At 46.7% G+C, this 24,580-nt stretch overlaps 17 non-coding genes across 17 annotated transcripts; all 17 read left to right on the top strand.

Moving 5' to 3' along the window:
• The first annotated feature begins 396 nt into the window (after nucleotides 1-396).
• On the top strand, nucleotides 397-478 carry TRNAS-UGA (transfer RNA serine (anticodon UGA)). The gene has a single exon. It is a non-coding gene; the product is annotated as a tRNA-Ser (tRNA).
• A 546-nt stretch (nucleotides 479-1,024) lies between these two features.
• TRNAS-CGA (transfer RNA serine (anticodon CGA)) lies at nucleotides 1,025-1,106 on the top strand. Its single transcript has one exon. It is a non-coding gene; the product is annotated as a tRNA-Ser (tRNA).
• Nucleotides 1,107-2,274: 1,168 nt separating this feature from the next.
• On the top strand, nucleotides 2,275-2,356 carry TRNAS-UGA (transfer RNA serine (anticodon UGA)). The gene has a single exon. It is a non-coding gene; the product is annotated as a tRNA-Ser (tRNA).
• An 11,911-nt stretch (nucleotides 2,357-14,267) lies between these two features.
• TRNAS-UGA (transfer RNA serine (anticodon UGA)) lies at nucleotides 14,268-14,349 on the top strand. Its single transcript has one exon. It is a non-coding gene; the product is annotated as a tRNA-Ser (tRNA).
• Nucleotides 14,350-14,896: 547 nt separating this feature from the next.
• On the top strand, nucleotides 14,897-14,978 carry TRNAS-CGA (transfer RNA serine (anticodon CGA)). Its single transcript has one exon. It is a non-coding gene; the product is annotated as a tRNA-Ser (tRNA).
• A 543-nt stretch (nucleotides 14,979-15,521) lies between these two features.
• On the top strand, nucleotides 15,522-15,603 carry TRNAS-UGA (transfer RNA serine (anticodon UGA)). The gene has a single exon. It is a non-coding gene; the product is annotated as a tRNA-Ser (tRNA).
• A 543-nt stretch (nucleotides 15,604-16,146) lies between these two features.
• Nucleotides 16,147-16,228, top strand: TRNAS-CGA (transfer RNA serine (anticodon CGA)). The gene has a single exon. It is a non-coding gene; the product is annotated as a tRNA-Ser (tRNA).
• Nucleotides 16,229-16,770: 542 nt separating this feature from the next.
• On the top strand, nucleotides 16,771-16,852 carry TRNAS-CGA (transfer RNA serine (anticodon CGA)). The gene has a single exon. It is a non-coding gene; the product is annotated as a tRNA-Ser (tRNA).
• Nucleotides 16,853-17,395: 543 nt separating this feature from the next.
• Nucleotides 17,396-17,477, top strand: TRNAS-UGA (transfer RNA serine (anticodon UGA)). The gene has a single exon. It is a non-coding gene; the product is annotated as a tRNA-Ser (tRNA).
• Nucleotides 17,478-18,647: 1,170 nt separating this feature from the next.
• Nucleotides 18,648-18,729, top strand: TRNAS-CGA (transfer RNA serine (anticodon CGA)). Its single transcript has one exon. It is a non-coding gene; the product is annotated as a tRNA-Ser (tRNA).
• A 542-nt stretch (nucleotides 18,730-19,271) lies between these two features.
• TRNAS-CGA (transfer RNA serine (anticodon CGA)) lies at nucleotides 19,272-19,353 on the top strand. The gene has a single exon. It is a non-coding gene; the product is annotated as a tRNA-Ser (tRNA).
• A 543-nt stretch (nucleotides 19,354-19,896) lies between these two features.
• TRNAS-UGA (transfer RNA serine (anticodon UGA)) lies at nucleotides 19,897-19,977 on the top strand. The gene has a single exon. It is a non-coding gene; the product is annotated as a tRNA-Ser (tRNA).
• A 546-nt stretch (nucleotides 19,978-20,523) lies between these two features.
• TRNAS-CGA (transfer RNA serine (anticodon CGA)) lies at nucleotides 20,524-20,605 on the top strand. The gene has a single exon. It is a non-coding gene; the product is annotated as a tRNA-Ser (tRNA).
• A 1,168-nt stretch (nucleotides 20,606-21,773) lies between these two features.
• TRNAS-CGA (transfer RNA serine (anticodon CGA)) lies at nucleotides 21,774-21,855 on the top strand. Its single transcript has one exon. It is a non-coding gene; the product is annotated as a tRNA-Ser (tRNA).
• A 542-nt stretch (nucleotides 21,856-22,397) lies between these two features.
• Nucleotides 22,398-22,479, top strand: TRNAS-CGA (transfer RNA serine (anticodon CGA)). The gene has a single exon. It is a non-coding gene; the product is annotated as a tRNA-Ser (tRNA).
• A 543-nt stretch (nucleotides 22,480-23,022) lies between these two features.
• On the top strand, nucleotides 23,023-23,104 carry TRNAS-CGA (transfer RNA serine (anticodon CGA)). Its single transcript has one exon. It is a non-coding gene; the product is annotated as a tRNA-Ser (tRNA).
• A 1,168-nt stretch (nucleotides 23,105-24,272) lies between these two features.
• On the top strand, nucleotides 24,273-24,353 carry TRNAS-CGA (transfer RNA serine (anticodon CGA)). The gene has a single exon. It is a non-coding gene; the product is annotated as a tRNA-Ser (tRNA).
• Nucleotides 24,354-24,580: the final 227 nt, after the last annotated feature.

The following is a 24,580-nucleotide window of genomic DNA, read 5'->3' as shown; positions in this document are numbered from 1 at the left end:
TAGAGAGCAGGTGGCTCGGAAGGGTTTGTAGTCTGGACCTATCCTGCCTGATCTAGACAAGTTACGAAATGAGTAAGTTTTTTTAATGAAGCGGTCTTGTTTAGGCTTTTGGACTCTTTCTGAGTACACTTAAGGGCCCGTTGCCACCGCCGTAATATATGGAAACGAGGGTAGAAATGTGCAGTGATTGATTACCGCTCATCTGTGCCCTGTCACTCATTTTGAGTGATGCATATTGCTATTTTTATTAATTGTATGAAAGTATGCGAAATACGTGAGGACAACAGGGCAGTGCTGGTACGTGCCCCGTCCTTCTGTTACTTTATTTTTTATGTCTCGGCCTGACGTGAGTAGTGCATGGCTCGTATACGACAACTGTGACATCATACTCACGCAGCTGCGATGGCCGAGTGGTTAAGGTGTTGGACTTGAAATCCAATGGGGTTTCCCCGCGTAGGTTCGAATCCTGCTTGCAGCGGCATGAGATTTTGCATGAACACCATTTGGTTTAGTTAAGTAAATGTTCACTTCTTGTTACGCAATCCTCATCAAGTCACAGAATTAAACGGCAAAAACTCAAACTAGATATAAACATTGAGACAATTTCCACACCCAGGAAGTGTTTTAGAGAGCAGGTGCCTCGGAAGGGTTCGTAGTCTGGACCTGTCCTGCATGATCTAGACAAGTCACGAAAAGAGTAATTATTTTTTTTATGAAGCGTGTCTTGTTTTGGCTTTTGGACTCTTTCTTAGTACACTTAAGGGCCCGTTACCACCACCGTAATATAGGGAAAAGAGGGTAGAAATGCGCAGTGATTGATTACCGCTCATCTGTGCCCTGTCACTCACTTTGAGTGATGCTTGTTGCTATTTTTATTAATTGTATGAAAGCATTCAAAATAAGTGGGGGATACAGGGCACTGCTGGTACGTGCCCTGTCCTGCCGTTACTTTAATTTTTAGGTCTCGGCCTGACGTGAGCAGCGTATGGCTCGTATACGACAACAGTGACATCATACTCATGCAGCTGCGATGGCCGAGTGGTTAAGGCGTTGGACTCGAAATCCAATGGGGTTTCCCTGCGCAGGTTCGAATCCTGCTTGCAGCGTAGTGTGATTTTGCATGAACACCATTTGGTTTAGTTAAGTAAATGTTCACTTCTTGTTACGCAATCCTCATCAAGTCACAGAGTTAAATGGAAAAAACTCAAACTAGATGTAAACATTGAGACAATTTCCACACCCAGGAAGTGTTTTAGAGAGCTGGTGGCTCGGAAGGGTTTGTAGTCTGGACCTGTCCTGCCTGATCTAGACAAGTCATGAAAAGAGTACTTTTTTTTATGAAGCATGTCTTGTTTAGGCTTTTGGACTCGTTCTTAGTACACTTAAGGGCCCGTTACCACCGCCGTAATATAGGGAAAAGTGGGTAGAAACAAGCAGTGATTGATTACCACTCATCTGTGCCCTTTCACTCACTTTGAGTGATGCATGTTGCTATTTTTATTAATTGTATGAAAGCATGCAAAATAAGTGAGGACAACAGGGCACTGCTGGTACGTGCCCCGTCCTTCCGTTACTTTATTTTTTTGGTCTCGGCCTGACATGAGCAGAGCATGGCTCGTATACGACAACAGTGACATCATACTCATGCAGCTGTGATGGCCGAGTGGTTAAGGCGTTGGACTTGAAATCAATGGGGTTTCCCTGCGCAGGTTCGAATCCTGCTTGCAGCGTAGTGTGATTTTGCATGAACACCATTTGGTTTAGTTAAGGAAATGTTCACTTCTCGTTACGCAATCCTCATCAAGTCACAAAGGTAAATGGCAAAAACTCAAACTAGATGTAAACATTGAAACAATTTCCACGCCTAGGAAGTGTTTTAGAGAGCAGGTGGCTCGGAAGGGTTTGTAGTCTGGACCTATCCTGCCTGATCTAGACAAGTTACGAAATGAGTAATTTTGTTTTATGAAGCGTGTCTTGTTTAAGCTTTTGGACTCTTTCTGAGTACACTTAAGGGCCCGTTGCCACCGCCCTAATATAGGGAAACGAGGATAGAAATGTGCAGTGATTGATTACCGCGCATCGGTGCCCTGTCACTCACTTTGAGTGATGCATGTTGCTATTTTTATTAATTGTATGAAAGCATGCAAAATAAGTGAGGACAACAGGGCACGGCTGGTACGTGCCCCGTCCTTCCGTTACTTTATTTTTTATGTCTCGGCCTGACGTGAGTAGTACATGGCTCGTATACGACAACTGTGACATCATACTCACGCAGCTGCGATGGCCGAGTGGTTAAGGCGTTGGACTTGAAATCCAATGGGTTTTCCCCACGTAGGTTCGAATCCTGCTTGCAGCGGCATGAGATTTTGCATGAACACCATTTGGTTAAGTTAAGTAAATGTTCACTTCTCATTACGCAATCCTCATCAAGTCACAGAGTTAAACTGCAAAAACTCAAACTAGATGTAAACATTGAGACAATTTCCACACCCAGGAAGTGTTTTAGAGAGCAGGTGGCTCGGAAGGGTTCGTAGTCTGGACCTGTCCTGCCTGATCTAGACAAGTCATGAAAAGAGTACTTTTTTTTATGAAGCGAGTCTTGTTTAAGCTTTTGGACTCTTTCTGAGTACACTTAAGGGCCCTTTGCCACCGCCGTAATATAGGGAAACGAGGATAGAAATGTGCAGTGATTGATTACCGCTCATCGGTGCCCTGTCACTCACATTGAGTGATGCATGTTGCTATTTTTATTAATTGTATGAAAGCATGCAAAATAAGTGAGGATGTGAGAAGTTGGCCTGATATGTAGTGTTTCCAATTCTGGAACCACTGGGTATCAGTCCAAACAAACCCCAAAGATGTCAGGTTGTAAGTCAACCTTGTAGACAAGCTATCCTAGTGGTAGCATGGACTAAGCAGCCTTAAAGGCTTAACTTAAGAGGTCGTGTTAAGCGAGCTGTTTTACCACATACAATCCTGTAATCAAATGAAAGGACACCACACACGTATATATTGTAAAAATATATGTATTTATTTCTAAATTACTCCCCAGTACTCTTTATGAGTAAAGGGGCACAAGCGTTAAATCAAAAGCACTGTTAAACATATAAAGTTGGCACAATTATGGCTGAGGGCGGGGGGCCACTCAGACCATATACTAAAAAAATGGTATAAGTAACACTTATCGAGCAATGGTTAGGCCTAGGGCCTAGAGATTCGCTGGGAGCAGTCAGGACAAGCAATGAAGAAGTCGGGAGTAGCCCACAGGAGACGGGTGCAGCACGGAAAGTGCGGCGCGCACCAATGTAATGTCAATGGTGCGTAAAAGTTAGTTAAAGTGAATTAAATGATACTTCCGCTGAACCTAGGAACACAAAACTTTAGACACAGACCCTAGAGGTGTGTACCAGTGTAAGGACACCGGCGTTGCAAAGTTACCTCACCCACAGGCCGTGGGTGCACAGGGTCGAAGTGGCGTCGGGTTCTGTCACGCAGGTTCTTGGTGCTTGGAGCTGTTGCAGCTGCAGACGCTGTGAAGCAGAAGTGTCCGGTGCGATCCAAGGGAGGATCGAAGTAGAAAAGTACCTGAAAGCAGAGGGGACAGAGTCTGGGTCACTCAGCAGTGACCAGGGTGGAACCAGGACGGAACCAGGCAATGTCGGGCGCAATCAGGCGGTTGTCGATAGGTTTCTCTCCGCTGTCACGTGGGCTCTGGGGCATCTGCGACGTCCAGGAGCAGGTCACGATCTGTCCCACGTAGGCTCTCGCCGTCAGCACCGTCGGCTTCAAGATTGCAGCAAACAGCACTTGGCAAAAGCAATCCACGCAGAACCGGGAGATTGCTTATCACTCGAACCAGGAGGGTCAGAGTGGGTGCTCCTTTTCACAGGAGCTGGTGCAGATCTGGAGCAACCAGAAAAGCAAGTCGTATTTCAGGTTTCGTCGGCACAGGGGCCACAAGCCAGCTGGCAAGTGACCGGGCCAACGCGTCGAGCGCACACAAGCAGAAGGGCCCCACGCAGCACTCGTCGAGTGTGGAGGGGTGAGCTTTGGTGCAAGTGGAGCTCGGGGCTGGGGCTTCTCAAACCCCGGTGCACAGCTTCGAGGGTCACTCGTGGGCTGCACGGTCAGCGTCTCGTGGCCTTTTCAAGATGGCGTGCCCCACGCTTCCGGTCGCCTCCACGGGTCTCAGCTCTGCAGGGACTGTGGATCGGGCAGGTAGAAGGCAGGCAAGCTTGATCTCGTCGATCTCTGTCGCTCGAGTTCCGGCGGGAACTGCAACAAAGCAAGGGTCGAGGGCTGGATGGTGCCTACTTGCACAGGGTGGTCACTCCTTGACCACAAGGGAGATTCTTCAGTCTTCTCACGTCGTGTAGAAAGTCGAAGGGTCCAGATTTCGTTTCTTATGTTTCTTCAGGATGATCTGAAGTCCGTTGGGACTGCTCCCCCTCTTATTCGAATCTAGGGGGTTGGACATCCTGCTAGGTCCCCTCCTATGGGTGGGACCCAGGAAGGGGGTGGTTACACCCCTCTCCTTTGATCCTGGCCGCGCTGGGACAGGGGCTGGGAGGCCCCAGAACCGGTTTGGCCGGATCCTGCAAGGGGCAGCCTTGTGCTCCCCAGGCAGTGTCTGGTTTCTTTGAAACCTCCCTACTCCAATCCACTATCTCCTGTCTGGGGTGGTTTGGCACCGCCCTGTGACAGGAAACTCTTTGTCCAGGCCTCCTCTGCCGGGTTTCGGTCAGCAGCAGGAGGCCAGACCCGTGTCTGTGGCAGGGGCATCCATTTTGTGGATCTGAGGCTCATTTTAAATCAACCGCGTTTCAGTAAAGTAACATGTCTTCTCCCTCTAGAAGGGTGGAATGCTACCCCCGTCGCCAGAACTGGCGAGGGGGTAGTATTCCAATTCGTATGACACCTTACACGACATGTTTTGATAAAGCCAAACCAAAGTTGCTATATAACCGCGAGGATTATAAGGCGCTTAAGAGTATATGGTATGGCATTATCCCGGATCAGCTTAGGGAGTTGTTCCCGACAGCTGCAGACAGGCTCAGCTCATGCCAGAGCTCCATCTCACATAAAACCACGCACTCTGCCTCCAGGATTGATGAGGCCTTCCATAGGAGTGGCTCACAGGTTATATATGTGTCCAGATATAGGTTTAGATATAGGTATACTATATCTAAGCAAGGGGTGATTACACCCACTTGCCCCAGCTGAGTGATCAGCCAGTTGTGTCAATTTAAGAACCAGCCAGGGGTGGCAAAAGCTATGCTTCAGCCCCTGGTAGGCCTTGGTGGCACCTATGCCCTGAGCACCTATAGTGCATGGTACAGGGGCTGACAAGGAGTCCATTTCCAATTGTGGTATGTACCTATAGCACATGTATTATAAATTTAGAGAGAGAACAGCAGGCTGGGGGTCTGATTAGCAGGCCCACAGCCTCAGTAAGTCGAAAACCAGTGAAGCAAAAAGCAAAAATTGGGGTGACCATAGGATAGCAGACCCTACTCTCCTACATAACCCCCCCCCAAACGCAGGGACATTAAACTTAACCTTGACCAGATAAGTCTTCATGTTCTAAGTGGAAGTACCTGGAGAGACCATCTGCATTACCATGGTCAGTCCCTGGGCGGTGCTCCACTGTAAAGTCCATCCCCTGTAGGGAAATGGACCACCTGAGCAGTTTGGGATTTTCACCCTTCATCTGATTTAGCCACAAGAGGGGCTTATGGTCTGTCTGAATTAGGAAGTGAGTACCAAACAAGTATGGCCTCAACTTCTTCAGGGCCCAAACCACAGCAAAGGCCTCCCTCTCAATAGCTGACCAACGTTTCTCCCTGGGGGTCAGCCTTCTGCTAATAAAAGCAATGGGCTGGTCTTGACCATCTTGATTAAGTTGTGAAAGCACAGCTCCCACCCCCAACTCAGAAGCATCTGTCTGTACAATGAACTGTTTGGAGTAGTCAGGACTCTTCAGGATAGGTGCAGAGCACATGGCCTTCTTCAGGTCATCAAATGCCTTTTGACAGCTAACTGTCCACTGAACCTTTTTGGGCATCTTCTTGGATGTCAAGTCATTCAATGGTGTCACAATGGACCCATAGTTCTTTACAAATTTTCTGTAATACCCAGTCAGGCCCAAGAAGGCTCTGACTTGTGTCTGGGTAGTTGGAGGAGCCCAGTCCTGTATGGTCTGGATCTTGCTCTCCAGTGGTTGAACTTGACCCCCACCTACTAGGTGGCCCAAGTACACAACCTTGCTCTGCCCTATCTGGCACTTAGTAGCCTTGATAGTCAGGCCTGCCTTTTGCAGGGCCTCCAGAACCTTCTTCAGGTGGATCAGGTGATCCTCCCAGGTGGAGCTAAAGACAGCAATATCATCTAGATATGCTGCACAAAAGTCATCCAACCCAGCAAGGACTTGGTTCACCAACCTTTGGAAAGTGGCAGGTGCATTCTTCAAGCCAAAGGGCATTACCACAAATTGATAATGTCCACTAGGGGTCGAAAATGCTGTTTTGGCTTTTGACTCCTCAGCTAGTCTGATTTGCCAGTAGCCAGCTGTCAAATCAAATGTGCTCAGAAACTTGGCAGAAGCCAATTTATCAATGAGCTCATCTGCTCTTGGAATGGGATGAGCATCTGTCCTAGTGACAGCATTGAGACCTCTGTAGTCCACACAAAACCTCATTTCTCTCTTCCCATCTTTGGTATGAGGTTTTGGCACAAGGACCACTGGGCTAGCCCATGGGCTCTCTGATGGCTCAATCACTCCAAGCTCCAACATCTTTTGCACCTCAGCCTTTATACAATCCCTGACATGGTCAGGTTGCCTGTAGATCTTATTCTTCACAGGCAGATTGTCACCAGTGTCCACCTCATGGGTGCACCAGTTAGTCTGACTGGGTGTGAGTGAAAACAATTGTCTGTGGGCCTGCAACACCTGTCTGCAGTCCACCTGTTGCTGCTCAGTGAGGCTGCCTGCCAAGGCTACTCCATCAACTGAACCATCATCAGGGTTCTGGGAAAGCAGGTCTGGGAGAGGGTCACTCTCTTCCTCCTGTTCCCCATCTGTGGCCATGAGGAGACTCATGTCCTCCCTGTCAACAAATGCTTTCAATCTGTTCACATGGAGCACCCTGTGGGGGCTCCTAGGGGTACCAAAGTCAACCAAGTAGGTGACTTCTCCCTTCTTTTCAATGATAGGGTAGGGTCCAGTCCATTTGTCCTGGAGAGCTGCTGGCCCCACTGGGTCCAACACCCACACCTTCTGTCCTGGCTGGAACTCAACCATAACAGCCTTTTGGTCATGCCAGGCTTTCTGTAATTCCTGACTTGCCTCAAGGTTTTTGGATGCTCTCTCCATGTATTCAGCCATCCTGGAGCGGAGACCAAGTACATAGTCCACAATGTCTAGTTTAGGCTTTTTGAGAGGTAACTCCCATCCTTCCTTCACCAAACTCAATGGACCTCTTACAGGGTGGCCAAACAAAAGTTCAAAAGGGCTGTAGCCAACCCCCTTCTGTGGGACCTCTCTGTAAGCAAAGAGCAAGCAGGGTAAAAGGATGTCCCATTTCCGCCTAAGCTTCTCTGGTAAACCTTTTATCATTCCCTTTAGGGTCTTGTTGAACCTTTCCACAAGCCCATTGCACTGTGGATGGTAGGGTGTGGTAAACTTATAGTTTACTCCACACTCTTTCCACATTGCTTTTAAGTATCCAGACATAAAGTTAGTACCTCTGTCTGAAAGAACCTCCTTTGGAAAGCCCACTCTTGAGAAAACTGCAATGAGGGCTTTTGCCACCACAGGAGCTGTGGTGGTCCTCAGGGGAATTGCCTCTGGGTACCTGGTGGCATGATCCACTACCACCAGTATAAATCTGTGCCCAGATGCTGTTTGAGGATCCATGGGACCCACAATGTCTATTCCAACTCTTTCAAAGGGTACCCCCACCACAGGTAGTGGTATCAGGGGGGCCTTTGTTGTGCCACCTGACTTACCACTGGCTTGGCAAGTGACACAGGAGCGACAAAACTCCTTGACATTTTCTGACATGTGAGGCCAGTGAAAGTGTGGAACAAGCCTGTCCCAAGTCTTATTCTGGCCTAAGTGTCCTGCAAGGGGAATATCATGGGCCAAGGTAAGAAGGAAGCCCCTAAACTTCAAAGGTATAACCAACCTCCTGGTGGTGCCAGGCTTGGGGTCTCTAGCCTCTGAATAAAGGAGCCCTTCATCCCAATACACCTTATGGGTACCTTGAGCATTCCCTGCAGCCTCAGCAGCAGCTTGCTGTCTGAGGGGTTCAAGTGAAGGGCAATCTAATTGGGCCTGCCCCAGGTCTGCCCTTGAGGGTCCCCCTGTCCCCAGAAACTCAACCTGTTCAGGTTCAAGCTCATCTGAGACAGTCTCCTCTTGGACTGCAGAATCAGTTTCCTGTGAAACTTGATCCTCAACCTGGGGCAAGTGGGAAGGCACAGCCTTAACCCTCTTGCTCCTCCTCTTGGGTTGTGGTTGGTCTATTGTTTCAAGATCCACCACTGGTTCAGGAAGGCACTTCTTAGCCTGAGACCTTGTCACTGCAAGGACATGAGCTGAAATCCCTAGCATTTCTGCATGAGTCCTGTACTCCACTTCTGACCAAACTGAGCTTTCAAGATCATTGCCTAACAGACAGTCTACTGGGAGGTCTGCACTCACAACAACTTTCTTTAGGCCATCTACCCCTCCCCAGGAGAAGTTCACAACAGCCACACTATGGGAAGTAGTGGAGTTGCTTGCATTGGTCACTAGGTAACTTTCACCTAGTACAATCTGTCCAGGATCCACAAAGCCAGGTGTCACCATTGTGACACTGGCACAAGTGTCCCTGTAGGCCTGAGCCAGTTTCTCATTAATTAAGGGAGTCTGCCTATATTTGCCCAGGTTACTGGGGCTTACTGCAGTGGGCAAAGATAAGTCCACATCATATAGGAGAACTGCCTGTGTGGGGATTCTGACTAGGCCAGATTCCACCTCAGTACCCAGGGTCAACCCTACTAAACCCTTTGGCTGTGTACCACCACTGCTGACTGTACTAGGGGGTGCAGTTGCTTTAGGAGCTGCAGTGGTGGGGACTGGATTTTTCTTAGTGCATTCACTGCCCCAGTGTGAAACTGATTTGCAGGTATTACACCAAGGTTTCTTTGGGCCATCATTCTTCTTTTTCTTGTTTCCATTTTGGGAACCCCCCCTCCTTATTGCTAGTTTGGGGGCCTGAAGACTTCTGGTCCTTTTCTTTATCTTTCTGATTCCCACCCTTCTGGTCTGTTTTCTTCTGGTCACCTTGGTTCTGGTTTTTCTGCTTAATCCTTGTTCTGACCCATTTGTCTGCCTTCTTTCCCAATTCTTGGGGAGAGGTCAAATCAGAGTCAACAAGGTATTGATGCAACAGCTGGTTCTGACAGTTATTAAGGATCTGTTCTCTCATCATAAGATTGTACAATCCTGTATAGTCTGAAACTTTACTTCCCTGCAGCCAACCCTCCAGAGCCTTAGTGGCACAATCTACAAAATCAGTCCAGTCCTGAGTCTGTGCTTTTTGGGTGTCTCTGAACAACAACCTGTATTGCTCAGTGGTTAGGCCAAACCCTTCAATAAGAGCACTCTTCAGAACAGAGTAGTTTTTGGCATCCTCAGGTCTAACAGTGAGGAGCCTGTCCCTCCCTTTCTCAGAAAAGGAGTACCATAAAATTGCTGCCCACTGATCCTCAGGGACCTGCTGTACCATGCAGGCCCTCTCAAGAGCAGTCATCCATTTGTGGATATCATCCCCTTCCTTGTAGGGGGGCACAATTTTTGTCAGGTTTCTATTGTCATAGGCCCTGTCTTTTTCTTTAGGAACTTTGCTGCCACCAGTGGCATCTAAGCCACACAATTTTCTCTCTCTTGCTAAAGCAAGTTTAGCTTGAGCCAAGGCTACCTCTTCCCTCTCTATTTGGAGTTGGACAGCCCTCATCCTGGCCCTATGCTCTTTTCTCTGGGAGGAAGTCATTCCTCTTTGAGATTCTCTTGAGGCACTAGAAAGGTGAGAGTCCCCTGATAGAGATCTCTCCCTCCTATTACCTGGGAGAATTTGGTTATGAGATCTGGGGTGGTGCTGGCCCCCCCCATTCCCATGTAGGTCCAAGTTGGCCTGGTTAAGGCTGGCAACCTGTACCTGGTTTCCTCTCTGATCCTGATCTTCAGGCTCTTCTAAATCAGAGCCTTCCTCTTCCTCTTCCTCCTCCACTACATCATCATCTGGAAGATCCTCATTCTCAGGGGAGTTTATCCCTTCACCTGCACCTAAGGGAGCCTGACTCACCTTATCTAGATCATCCTTTTCTAGGAGAGCTATTAGGGAAGGAATGGTAGGGCCTCTGCCCTTTTTTAGCCCCCTGGCTGTGCACAAGGCACTCAGGTCTTTGTGGCTAAGGTTGTCATATCTGGATGTTGTCCCTATAGGATCAACTTCTACAGGAGCAGAGCCTGAGGCTCTATCTGCATCAGACATGACTGCTAGTGAGGTGTAAGTGGTGCACTTACCTACACTAAGTGGTTTCCTACTGTACCTTGCTAGTGAGTTGTAGTCAGGGTGTGCTAATCCCTTTAATCTACAACTACTAAGTTCAGTAGAACTTAATATGCTAAGCTTTTGATTTATATGTACCTAGAGGTACTTGATGTGATCTTTCAATTTGATAAAGATTGCAATGGTAAAACAAACAGCAAGCTCAAATCCGCACCGCTGCACACCAATGTGAGAAGTTGGCCTGATATGTAGTGTTTCCAATTCTGGAACCACTGGGTATCAGTCCAAACAAACCCCAAAGATGTCAGGTTGTAAGTCAACCTTGTAGACAAGCTATCCTAGTGGTAGCATGGACTAAGCAGCCTTAAAGGCTTAACTTAAGAGGTCGTGTTAAGCGAGCTGTTTTACCACATACAATCCTGTAATCAAATGAAAGGACACCACACACGTATATATTGTAAAAATATATGTATTTATTTCTAAATTACTCCCCAGTACTCTTTATGAGGAAAGGGGCACAAGCGTTAAATCAAAAGCACTGTTAAACATATAAAGTTGGCACAATTATGGCTGAGGGCGGGGGGCCACTCAGACCATATACTAAAAAAATGGTATAAGTAACACTTATCGAGCAATGGTTAGGCCTAGGGCCTAGAGATTCGCTGGGAGCAGTCAGGACAAGCAATGAAGAAGTCGGGAGTAGCCCACAGGAGACGGGTGCAGCACGGAAAGTGCGGCGCGCACCAATGTAATGTCAATGGTGCGTAAAAGTTAGTTAAAGTGAATTAAATGATACTTCCGCTGAACCTAGGAACACAAAACTTTAGACACAGACCCTAGAGGTGTGTACCAGTGTAAGGACACCGGCGTTGCAAAGTTACCTCACCCACAGGCCGTGGGTGCACAGGGTCGAAGTGGCGTCGGGTTCTGTCACGCAGGTTCTTGGTGCTTGGAGCTGTTGCAGCTGCAGGCGCTGTGAAGCAGAAGTGTCCGGTGCGATCCAAGGGAGGATCGAAGTAGAAAAGTACCTGAAAGCAGAGGGGACAGAGTCTGGGTCACTCAGCAGTGACCAGGGTGGAACCAGGACGGAACCAGGCAATGTCGGGCGCAATCAGGCGGTTGTCGATAGGCTTCTCTCCGCTGTCACGTGGGCTCTGGGGCATCTGCGACGTCCAGGAGCAGGTCACGATCTGTCCCACGTAGGCTCTCGCCGTCAGCACCGTCGGCTTCAAGATTGCAGCAAACAGCACTTGGCAAAAGCAATCCACGCAGAACCGGGAGATTGCTTATCACTCGAACCAGGAGGGTCAGAGTGGGTGCTCCTTTTCACAGGAGCTGGTGCAGATCTGGAGCAACCAGAAAAGCAAGTCGTATTTCAGGTTTCGTCGGCACAGGGGCCACAAGCCAGCTGGCAAGTGACCGGGCCAACGCGTAGAGCGCACACAAGCAGAAGGGCCCCACGCAGCACTCGTCGAGTGTGGAGGGGTGAGCTTTGGTGCAAGTGGAGCTCGGGGCTGGGGCTTCTCAAACCCCGGTGCACAGCTTCGAGGGTCACTCGTGGGCTGCACGGTCAGCGTCTCGTGGCCTTTTCAAGATGGCGTGCCCCACGCTTCCGGTCGCCTCCACGGGTCTCAGCTCTGCAGGGACTGTGGATCGGGCAGGTAGAAGGCAGGCAAGCTTGATCTCGTCGATCTCTGTCGCTCGAGTTCCGGCGGGAACTGCAACAAAGCAAGGGTCGAGGGCTGGATGGTGCCTGCTTGCACAGGGTGGTCACTCCTTGACCACAAGGGAGATTCTTCAGTCTTCTCACGTCGTGTAGAAAGTCGAAGGGTCCAGATTTCGTTTCTTATGTTTCTTCAGGATGATCTGAAGTCCGTTGGGACTGCTCCCCCTCTTATTCGAATCTAGGGGGTTGGACATCCTGCTAGGTCCCCTCCTATGGGTGGGACCCAGGAAGGGGGTGGTTACACCCCTCTCCTTTGATCCTGGCCGCGCTGGGACAGGGGCTGGGAGGCCCCAGAACCGGTTTGGCCGGATCCTGCAAGGGGCAGCCTTGTGCTCCCCAGGCAGTGTCTGGTTTCTTTGAAACCTCCCTACTCCAATCCACTATCTCCTGTCTGGGGTGGTTTGGCACCGCCCTGTGACAGGAAACTCTTTGTCCAGGCCTCCTCTGCCGGGTTTCGGTCAGCAGCAGGAGGCCAGACCCGTGTCTGTGGCAGGGGCATCCATTTTGTGGATCTGAGGCTCATTTTAAATCAACCGCGTTTCAGTAAAGTAACATGTCTTCTCCCTCTAGAAGGGTGGAATGCTACCCCCGTCGCCAGAACTGGCGAGGGGGTAGTATTCCAATTCGTATGACACCTTACACGACATGTTTTGATAAAGCCAAACCAAAGTTGCTATATAACCGCGAGGATTATAAGGCGCTTAAGAGTATATGGTATGGCATTATCCCGGATCAGCTTAGGGAGTTGTTCCCGACAGCTGCAGACAGGCTCAGCTCATGCCAGAGCTCCATCTCACATAAAACCACGCACTCGGCCTCCAGGATTGATGAGGCCTTCCATAGGAGTGGCTCACAGGTTATATATGTGTCCAGATATAGGTTTAGATATAGGTATACTATATCTAAGCAAGGGGTGATTACACCCACTTGCCCCAGCTGAGTGATCAGCCAGTTGTGTCAATTTAAGAACCAGCCAGGGGTGGCAAAAGCTATGCTTCAGCCCCTGGTAGGCCTTGGTGGCACCTATGCCCTGAGCACCTATAGTGCATGGTACAGGGGCTGACAAGGAGTCCATTTCCAATTGTGGTATGTACCTATAGCACATGTATTATAAATTTAGAGAGAGAACAGCAGGCTGGGGGTCTGATTAGCAGGCCCACAGCCTCAGTAAGTCGAAAACCAGTGAAGCAAAAAGCAAAAATTGGGGTGACCATAGGATAGCAGACCCTACTCTCCTACAGAGGACAACAGGGCACGGCTGGTACGTGCCCCGTCCTTCCGTTACTTTATTTTTTAGGTCTCGACCTGACATGAGTAGCGCATGGCTCGTATACGACAACAGTGACATCATACTCACTCAGCTGCGATGGCCGAGTGGTTAAGGCGTTGGACTTGAAATCCAATGGGGTTTCCCCATGTAGGATTGAATCCTGCTTGAAGCGGCATGAGATTTTGCATGAACACCATTTGGTTAAGTTAAGTAAATGTTCACTTCTCATTACGCAATCCTCATCAAGTCACAGAGATAAACTGCAAAAACTCAAACTAGATGTAAACATTGAGACAATTTCCACACCCAGGAAGTGTTTTAGAGAGCAGATGGCTCGGAAGGGTTCGTAGACTGGACCTGTCCTGCCTGATCTAGACAAGTCATGAAAAGAGTACTTTTTTTTATGAAGCGTGTCTTGTTTAAGCTTTTGGACTCTTTCTGAGGACACTTAAGGGCCCGTTGCCACCGCCGTAATATAGGGAAACGAGGATAGAAATGTGCAGTGATTGATTACCGCTCATCGGTGCCCTGTCACTCACTTTGAGTGATGCGTATTGCTATTTTTATTAATTGTATGAAAGCATGCAAAATAAGTGAGGACAACAGGGCACTGCTGGTACGTGCCCCGTCCTTCTGTTACTTTATTTTTTATGTCTCGGCCTGACGTGAGTAGTGCATGGCTCGTATACTACAACTGTGACATCATACTCACGCAGCTGCGATGGCCGAGTGGTTAAGGCGTTGGACTTGAAATCCAATGGGGTTTCCCCGCGTAGGTTCGAATTCTGCTTGCAGCGTCATGAGTTTTTGCATGAACACCATTTGGTTTAGTTAAGTAAATGTTTACTTCTTGTTACGCAATCCTTATCAAGTCACAGAGTTAAACGGCAAAAACTCAAACTAGATGTAAACATTGAGACAATTTCCACACCCAGGAAGTGTTTTAGAGAGCACGTGCCTCGGAAGGGTTCGTAGTCTGGACCTGTCCTGCATGATCTAGACAAGTCACGAAAAGAGTAATACATTTTTTTTATGAAGGGTGTCTTGTTTAGGCTTTTGGACTCTTTCTTAGTACACTTAAGGGCCCGTTACCACCGCCGTAATATAGGGAAAAGAGGGTAGAAATGCGCAATGATTGATTACCACTCATCTGTGCCCTTTGACTCACTTTGAGTGATGCATGTTGCTATTTTTATTAATTGTATGAAAGCATGCAAAATAAGTGAGGACAACAGGGCACTGCTGGTACGTGCCCCGTCCTTCCGTTACTTTATTTTTTTGGTCTCCGCCTGACATGAGCAGAGCATGGCTAGTATACGACAACAGTGACATCATACTCATGCAGCTGCGATGGCCGAGTGGTTAAGGCGTTGGACTCGAAATCCAATGGGGTTTCCATGCGCAGGTTCAAATCCTGCTTGCAGCATAGTGTGATTTTGCATGAACACCATTTGGTTTAGTTAAGGAAATGTTCACTTCTAGTTACGCAATCCTCATCAAGTCACAGAGTTATATGGCAAAAACTCAAACTAGATGTAAACATTGAAACAATTTCCACACCTAGGAAGTGTTTTAGAGAGCAGGTGGCTCGGAAGGGTTTGTAGTCTGGACCTATCCTGCCTGATCTAGACAAGTTACGAAATGAGTAAGTTTTTTTAATGAAGCGGTCTTGTTTAGGCTTTTGGACTCTTTCTGAGTACACTTAAGGGCCCGTTGCCACCGCCGTAATATATGGAAACGAGGGTAGAAATGTGCAGTGATTGATTACCGCTCATCTGTGCCCTGTCACTCATTTTGAGTGATGCATATTGCTATTTTTATTAATTGTATGAAAGTATGCGAAATAAGTGAGGACAACAGGGCACTGCTGGTATGTGCCCCGTCCTTCCGTTACTTTATTTTTTAGGTCTCGACCTGACATGAGTAGCGCATGGCTTGTATACGACAACAGTGACATCATACTCATGCAGCTGCGATGGCCGAGTGCTTAAGGCATTGGACTTGAAATCCAATGGGGTTTCCCCGCGTAGGTTCGAATCCTGCTTGCAGCGGCATGAGATTTTGCATGATCACCATTTGGTTTAGTTAAGTAAATGTTCACTTCTCATTACGCAATCCTCATCAAGTCACAGAGTTAAACTGCAAAAACTCAAACTAGATGTAAACATTGAGACAATTTCCACACTCAGGAAGTGTTTTAGAGAGCAGGTGGCTCGGAAGGGTTCGTAGTCTGGACCTGTCCTGCCTGATCTAGAAAAGTCATGAAAAGAGTACTTTTTTTCATGAAGCGTGTCTTGTTTAAGCTTTTGGACTCTTTCTGAGTACACTTAAGGGCCCGTTGCCACCGCCGTAATATAGGGAAACGAGGATAGAAATGTGCAGTGATTGATTACCGCTCATCGGTGCCCTGTCACTCACTTTGAGTGATGCGTATTGCTATTTTTATTAATTGTATGAAAGCATGCAAAATAAGTGAGGACAACAGGGCAGTGCTGGTACGTGCCCCGTCCTTCTGTTACTTTATTTTTTATGTCTCGGCCTGACGTGAGTAGTGCATGGCTCGTTTACTACAACTGTGACATCATACTCACGCAGCTGCGATGGCCGAGTGGTTAAGGCGTTGGACTCGAAATCCAATGGGGTTTCTCTGCGCAGGTTCGAATCCTGCTTGCAGCGTAGTGTGATTTTGCATGAACACCATTTGGTTTAGTTAAGGAAATGTTCACTTCTCGTTACGCAATCCTCATCAAGTCACAAAGTTAAATGGAAAAAACTCAAACTAGATGTAAACATTGAGACAATTTCCACACCCAGGAAGTGTTTTAGAGAGCTAGTGTCTCGGAAGGGTTTGTAGTCTGGACCTGTCCTGCCTGATCTAGACAAGTCATGAAAAGAGTACTTTTTTTATGATGCATGTCTTGTTTAGGCTTTTGGACTCGTTCTTAGTACACTTAAGGGCCCGTTACCACCGCCGTAATATAGGGAAAAGTGGGTAGAAACAAGCAGTGATTGATTACCACTCATCTGTGCCCTTTCACTCACTTTGAGTGATGCATGTTGCTATTTTTACTAATTGTATGAAAGCATGCAAAATAAGTGAGGACAACAGGGCACTGCTGGTACGTGCCCCGTCCTTCCGTTACTTTATTTTTTTGGCCTCGGCCTGACATGAGCAGAGCATGGCTCGTATACGACAACAGTGACATCATACTCATGCAGCTGCGATGGCCGAGTGGTTAAGGCGTTGGACTCGAAATCCAATGGGGTTTCTCTGCGCAGGTTCGAATCCTGCTTGCAGCGTAGTGTGATTTTGCATGAACACCATTTGGTTTAGTTAAGGAAATGTTCACTTCTCGTTACGCAATCCTCATCAAGTCACAAAGTTAAATGGCAAAAACTCAAACTAGATGTAAACATTGAGACCATTTCCACACCCAGGAAGTGTTTTAGAGAGCAGGTGGCTCGGAAGGGTTTGTAGTCTGGACCTATCCTGCCTGATCTAGACAAGTTAGGAAATGAGTAATTTTTTTTATGAAGCGTGTCTTGTTTAGGCTTTTGGACTCTTTCTGAGTACACTTAAGGGCCCGTTGCCACCGCCGTAATATAGGGAAACGAGGATAGAAATGTGCAGTGATTGATTACCGCTCATCGGTGCCCTGTCACTCACTTTGAGTGATGCGTATTGCTATTTTTATTAATTGTATGAAAGCATGCAAAATAAGTGAGGACAACAGGGCACTGCTGGTACGTGCCCCGTCCTTCTGTTACTTTATTTTTTATGTCTCGGCCTGACGTGAGTAGTGCATGGCTCGTATACGACAACTGTGACATCATACTCACGCAGCTGCGATGGCCGAGTGGTTAAGGCGTTGGACTTGAAATCCAATGGTGTTTCCCCGTGTAGGTTCGAATCCTGCTTGCAGCGGCATGAGATTTTGCATGAACACCATTTGGTTAAGTTAAGTAAATGTTCACTTCTCATTACGCAATCCTCATCAAGTCACAGAGTTAAACTGCAAAAACTCAAACTAGATGTAAACATTGAGACAATTTCCACACCCAGGAAGAGTTTTAGAGAGCAGGTGGCTCGGAAGGGTTCGTAGTCTGGACCTGTCCTGCCTGATCTAGACAAGTCATGAAAAGATACTTTTTTTTATGAAGCGAGTCTTGTTTAAGCTTTTGGGCTCTTTCTGAGTACACTTAAGGGCCCTTTGCCACCGCCGTAATATAGGGAAACGAGGATAGAAATGTCCAGTGATTGATTACCGCTCATCGGTGACCTGTCACTCACTTTGAGTGATGCGTATTGCTATTTTTATTAATTGTATGAAAGCATGCAAAATAAGTGAGGACAACAGGGCACTGCTGGTACGTGCCCCGTCCTTCTGTTACTTTATTTTTTATGTCTCGGCCTGACGTGAGTAGTGCATGGCTCGTATACGACAACAGTGACATCATACTCACGCAGCTGCGATGGCCGAGTGGTTAAGGCGTTGGACTTGAAATCCTATGGGGTTTCCCCGCGTAGGTTCGAATTCTGCTTGCAGCGTCATGAGGTTTTGCATGAACACCATTTGGTTTAGTTAAGTAAATGTTTACTTCTTGTTACGCAATCCTCATCAAGTCACAGAGTTAAACGGCAAAAACTCAAACTAGATGTAAACATTGAGACAATTTCCACACCCAGGAAGTGTTTTAGAGAGGAGGTACCTCGGAAGGGTTCGTAGTCTGGACCTGTCCTGCATGATCTAGACAAGTCACGAAAAGAGTAATTAATTTTTTTTATGAAGCGTTTCTTGTTTAGGCTTTTGGACTCTTTCTTAGTACACTTAAGGGCCCGTTACCACCGCCGTAATATAGGGAAAAGAGGGTAGAAATGCGCAATGATTGATTACCACTCATCTGTGCCCTTTCACTCACTTTGAGTGATGCATGTTGCTATTTTTATTAATTGTATGAAAGCATGCAAAATAAGTGAGGACAACAGGGCACTGCTGGTACGTGCCCCGTCCTTCTGTTACTTTATTTTTTGGTCTCGGCCTGACATGAGCAGAGTATGGCTCGTATACGACAACAGTGACATCATACTCATGCAGCTGCGATGGCCAAGTGGTTAAGGCGTTGGACTCGAAATCCAATGGGGTTTCCCTGCGCAGGTTCGAATCCTGCTTGCAGCGTAGTATGATTTTGCATGAACACCATTTGGTTTAGTTAAGGAAATGTTCACTTCTCGTTCGCAATCCTCATCAAGTCACAGAGTTAAATGGCAAAAACTCAAACTAGATGTAAACATTGAGACAATTTCCACACCCAGGAAGTGTTTTAGAGAGCTGGTGGCTCGGAAGGGTTTGTAGTCTGGACCTGTCCTGCCTGATCTAGACAAGTCATGAAAAGAGTAGTTTTTTTTATGATGCATGTCTTGTTTAGGCTTTTGAACTCTTTCTTAGTATACTCAAGGGCCCGTTACCACTGCCGTAATATAGGGAAAAGTGGGTAGAAACATGCAGTGATTGATTACCACTCATCTGTGCCCTTTCACTCACTTTGAGTGATGCATGTTGCTATTATTATTAATTGTATGAATGCATGCAAAATAAGTGAGGACAACAGGGCACTGCTGGTACGTGCCCCGTCCTTCCGTTACTTTATTTTTTTGGTCTCCGCCTGACATGAGCAGAGCATGGCTAGTATACGACAACAGTGACATCATACACATGCAGCTGCGATGGCCGAGTGGTTAAGGCGTTGGACTCGAAATCCAATGGGGTTTCCCTGCGCTGGTTCGAATCCTGCTTGCAGCGTAGTGTGATTTTGCATGAACACCATTTGGTTTAGTTAAGGAAATGTTCACTTCTCGTTACGCAATCCTCATCAAGTCACAGAGTTATATGGCAAAAACTCAAACTAGATGTAAACATTGAAACAATTTCCACACCTAGGAAGTGTTTTAGAGAGCAGGTGGCTCGGAAGGGTTTGTAGTCAGGACCTATCCTGCCTGATCTAGACAAGTTACGAAATGAGTAATTTTTTTTATGAAGCGTGTCTTGTTTAAGCTTTTGGACTCTTTCTGAGTACACTTAAGGGCCCGTTGCCACCTCCGTAATATAGGGAAACGAGGATAGAAATGTGCAGTGATTGATTACCGCTCATCGGTGCCCTGTCACTCACTTTGAGTGATGCGTATTGCTATTTTTATTAATTGTATGAAAGCATGCAAAATAAGTGAGGACAACAGGGCAGTGCTGGTACGTGCCCCGTCCTTCTGTTACTTTATTTTTTATGTCTCGGCCTGACGTGAGTAGTGCATGGCTCATATACGACAACTGTGACATCATACTCACGCAGCTGCGATGGCCGAGTGGTTAAGGCGTTGGACTTGAAATCCAATGGGTTTCCCCGCGTAGGTTCGAATCCTGCTTGCAGCGTCATGAGATTTTGCATGAACACCATTTGGTTTAGTTAAGTAAATGTTCACTTCTTGTTATGCAATCCTCATCAAGTCACAGAGTTAAACGGCAAAAACTCAAACTAGATATAAACATTGAGACAATTTCCACACCCAGGAAGTGTTTTAGAGAGCAGGTGCCTCGGAAGGGTTCGTAGTCTGGACCTGTCCTGCATGATCTAGACAAGTCACGAAAAGAGTAATTATTTTTTTTATGAAGCGTGTCTTGTTTAGGCTTTTGGACTCTTTCTTAGTACACTTAAGGGCCCGTTACCACCGCCGTAATATAGGGAAAAGTGGGTAGAAACATGCAGTGATTGATTACCACTCATCTGTTCCCTTTCACTCACTTTGAGTGATGCATGTTGCTATTTTTATTAATTGTATGAAAGCATGCAAAATAAGTGAGGACAACAGGGCACTGCTGGTACGTGCCCCGTCCTTCCGTTACTTTATTTTTTTGGTCTCGGCCTGACATTAGCAGAGCATGGCTAGTATACGACAACAGTGACATCATACACATGCAGCTGCAATGGCCGAGTGGTTAAGGCGTTGGACTCGAAATCCAATGGGGTTTCCCTGCGCAGGTTCGAATCCTGCTTGCAGCGTAGTGTGATTTTGCATGAACACCATTTGGTTTAGTTAAGGAAATGTTCACTTCTCGTTACGCAATCCTCATCAAGTCACAGATTTAAATGGAAAAAACTCAAACTAGATGTAAACATTGAGACAATTTCCACACCCAGGAAGTGTTTTAGAGAGCAGGTGGCTCAGAAGGGTTCGTAGTCTGGACCTGTCCTGCCTGACCTAGACAAGTCATGAAAAGAGTACTTTTTTTTATGAAGCGTGTCTTGTTTAAGCTTTTGGACTCTTTCTGAGTACACTTAAGGGCCCGTTGCCACAGTCGTAATATAGGGAAACGAGGATAGAAATGTGCAGTGATTGATTACCGATCATCTGTGCCCTGTCACTCACTTTGAGTGATGCGTATTGCTATTTTTATTAATTGTATGAAAGTATGCGAAATAAGTGAGGACAACAGGGTACTGCTGGTATGTGCCCCGTCCTTCCGTTACTTTATTTTTTAGGTCTCGACCTGACATGAGTAGCGCATGGCTCGTATACAACAACAGTGACATCATACTCACGCAGCTGCAATGGCCGAGTGGTTAAGGCGTGGGACTTGAAATCCAATGGGGTTTCCCCGCGTAGGTTTGAATCCTGCTTGCAGCGACATGAGATTTTGCATGACCACTATTTGGTTTAGTTAAGTAAATGTTCACTTCTCATTACGCAATCCTCATCAAGTCACAGAGTTAAACTGCAAAAACTCAAACTAGAAGTAAACATTGAGACAATTTCCACACTCAGGAAGTGTTTTAGAGAGCAGGTGGCTCGGAAGGGTTCGTAGTCTGGACCTGTCCTGCCTGATCTAGACAAGTCATGAAAAGAGTACTTTTTTTTTATGAAGGGTGTCTTGTTTAAGCTTTTGGACTCTTTCTGAGTACACTTAAGGGCCCGTTGCCACCGCCGTAATATAGGGAAACGAGGATAGAAATGTGCAGTGATTGATTACCGCTCATCGGTGCCCTGTCACTCACTTTGAGTGATGCGTATTGCTATTTTTATTAATTGTATGAAAGCATGCAAAATAAGTGAGGACAACAGGGCACTGCTGGTACGTGCCCCGTCCTTCTGTTACTTTAGTTTTTGGTCTCGGCCTGACATGAGCAGAGTATGGCTCGTATACGACAACAGTGACATCATACTCATGCAGTTGCGATGGCCGAGTGGTTAAGGCGTTGGACTCGAAATCCAATGGGGTTTCCCTGTGCAGGTTCGAATCCTGCTTGCAGCGTAGTGTGATTTTGCATGAACACCATTTGGTTTAGTTAAGTAAATGGTCACTTCTCGTTACGCAATCCTCATCAAGTTACAGAGTTAAATGGAAAAAACCCAAACTAGATGTAAACATTGAGACAATTTCCACACCCAGGAAGTGTTTTAGAGAGCTGGTGGCTCGAAAGGGTTTGTAGTCTGGACCTATCCTGCCTGATCTAGACAAGTTACGAAATGAGTAATTTTTTTTATGAAGCGTGTCTTGTTTAAGCTTTTGGACTCTTTCTGAGTACACTTAAGGGCCCGTTGCCATCGCCGTAATATAGGGAAACGAGGATAGAAATGTGCAGTGATTGATTACCGCTCATCGGTGCCCTGTCACTCACTTTGAGTGCTGCGTATTGCTATTTTTATTAATTGTATGAAAGCATGCAAAATAAGTGAGGACAACAGGGCACTTCTGGTACGTGCCCCGTCCTTCTGTTACTTTATTTTTTGGTCTCGGCCTGACATGAGCAGAGTATGGCTCGTATACGACAACATTGACATCATACTCATGCAGCTGCGATGGCCGAGTGGTTAAGGCGTTGGACTCGAAATCCAATGGGGTTTCCCTGTGCAGGTTCGAATCCTGCTTGCAGCGTAGTGTGATTTTGCATGAACACCATTTGGTTTAGTTAAGTAAATGTTCCCTTCTCGTTACGCAATCCTCATCAAGTCACAGAGTTAAATGGAAAAAACCCAAACTAGATGTAAACATTGAGACAATTTCCACACCCAGGAAGTGTTTTAGAGAGCTGGTGGCTCGGAAGGGTTTGTAGTCTGGACCTGTCCTGCCTGATCTAGACAAGTCATGAAAAGAGTACTTTTTTTTATGAAGCATGTCTTGTTTAGGCTTTTGGACTCTTTCTTAGTACACTTAAGGGCCCGTTACCACCGCCGTAATATAGGGAAAAGTGGGTAGAAACATGCAGTGATTGATTACCACTTATCTGTGCCCTTTCACTCACTTTGAGTGATGCATGTTGCTATTTTTATTAATTGTATGAAAGCATGCAATATAAGTGAGGACAACAGGGCACTGCTGGTACGTGCCCCGTCCTTCAGTTACTTTATTTTTTTGGTCTCGGCCTGACATGAGCAGAGCATGGCTCGTATACGACAACAGTGACATCATACTCATGCAGCTGCGATGGCCGAGTGGTTAAGGCGTTGGACTCGAAATCCAATGGGGTTTCCCTGCGCAGGTTCGAAACCTGCTTGCAGCGTAGTGTTTTTTTGCATGAACACCATTTGGTTTAGTTAAGGAAATGTTCACTTCTCGTTACGCAATCCTCATCAAGTCACAAAGTTAAATGGCAAAAACTCAAACTAGATGTAAACATTGAAACAATTTCCACACCTAGGAAGTGTTTTAGAGAGCAGGTGGCTCGGAAGGGTTTGTAGTCTGGACCTATCCTGCCTGATCTAGACAAGTTACGAAATGAGTAATTTTTTTTTATGAAGCGTGTCTTGTTTAAGCTTTTGGACTCTTTCTGAGTACACTTAAGGGCCCGTTGCCACCGCCGTAATATAGGGAAACGAGGATAGAAATGTGCAGTGATTGATTACCGCTCATCGGTGCCCTGTCACTCACTTTGAGTGATGCGTATTGCTATTTTTATTAATTGTATGAAAGCATGCAAAATAAGTGAGGACAACAGGGCACTGCTGGTACGTGCCCCGTCCTTCTGTTACTTTATTTTTTATGTCTCGGCCTGACGTGAGTAGTGCATGGCTCGTATACGACAACTGTGACATCATACTCACGCAGATGCGATGGCCGAGTGGTTAAGGCGTTAGACTTGAAATCCAATGGTGTTTCCCCGCGTAGGTTCGAATCCTGCTTGCAGCGGCATGAGATTTTGCATGAACACCATTTGGTTAAGTTAAGTAAATGTTCACTTCTCATTACGAAATCCTCATCAAGTCACAGAGTTAAACTGCAAAAACTCAAACTAGATGTAAACATTGAGACAATTTCCACACCCAGGAAGTGTTTTAGAGAGCAGGTGCCTCGGAAGGGTTCGTAGTCTGGACCTGTCCTGCCTGATCTAGACAAGTCATGAAAAGAGTACTTTTTTTATGAAGCGTGTCTTGTTTAAGCTTTTGGACTCTTTCTGAGTACACATAAGGGCCCTTTGCCACCGCCGTAATATAGGGAAACGAGGATAGAAATGTGCAGTGATTGATTACCGCTCATCTGTGCCCTGTCACTCACTTTGAGTGATGCTTGTTGCTATTTTTATTAATTGTATGAAAGCATTCAAAATAAGTGGGGGATACAGGGCACTGCTGGTACTTGCCCTGTTCTGCCGTTACTTTAATTTTTAGGTCTCGGCCTGACGTGAGCAGCGTATGGCTCGTATACGACAACAGTGACATCATACTCATGCAGCTGCGATGGCCGAGTGGTAAGGCATTGGACTCGAAATCCAATGGGGTTTCCCTGCGCAGGTTTGAATCCTGCTTGCAGCGTAGTGTGATTTTGCATGAACACCATTTGGTTTAGTTAAGTAAATGTTCACTTCTCGTTACGCAATCCTCATCAAGTCACAGAGTTAAATGGAAAAAACTCAAACTAGATGTAAACATTGAGACAATTTCCACACCCAGGAAGTGTTTTAGAGAGCTGGTGGCTCGGAAGGGTTTGTAGTCTGGACCTGTCCTGCCTGATCTAGACAAGTCATGAAAAGAGTACTTTT

Source organism: Lissotriton vulgaris, chromosome 11 (assembly GCF_964263255.1).
Source record: "Lissotriton vulgaris chromosome 11, aLisVul1.2, whole genome shotgun sequence".
Classification (NCBI taxonomy): Eukaryota; Metazoa; Chordata; class Amphibia; order Caudata; family Salamandridae; genus Lissotriton; species Lissotriton vulgaris.
The sequence above is the reverse complement of the archived record's forward strand: the minus strand, read 5'-3'. Positions and strand labels throughout refer to the sequence as shown.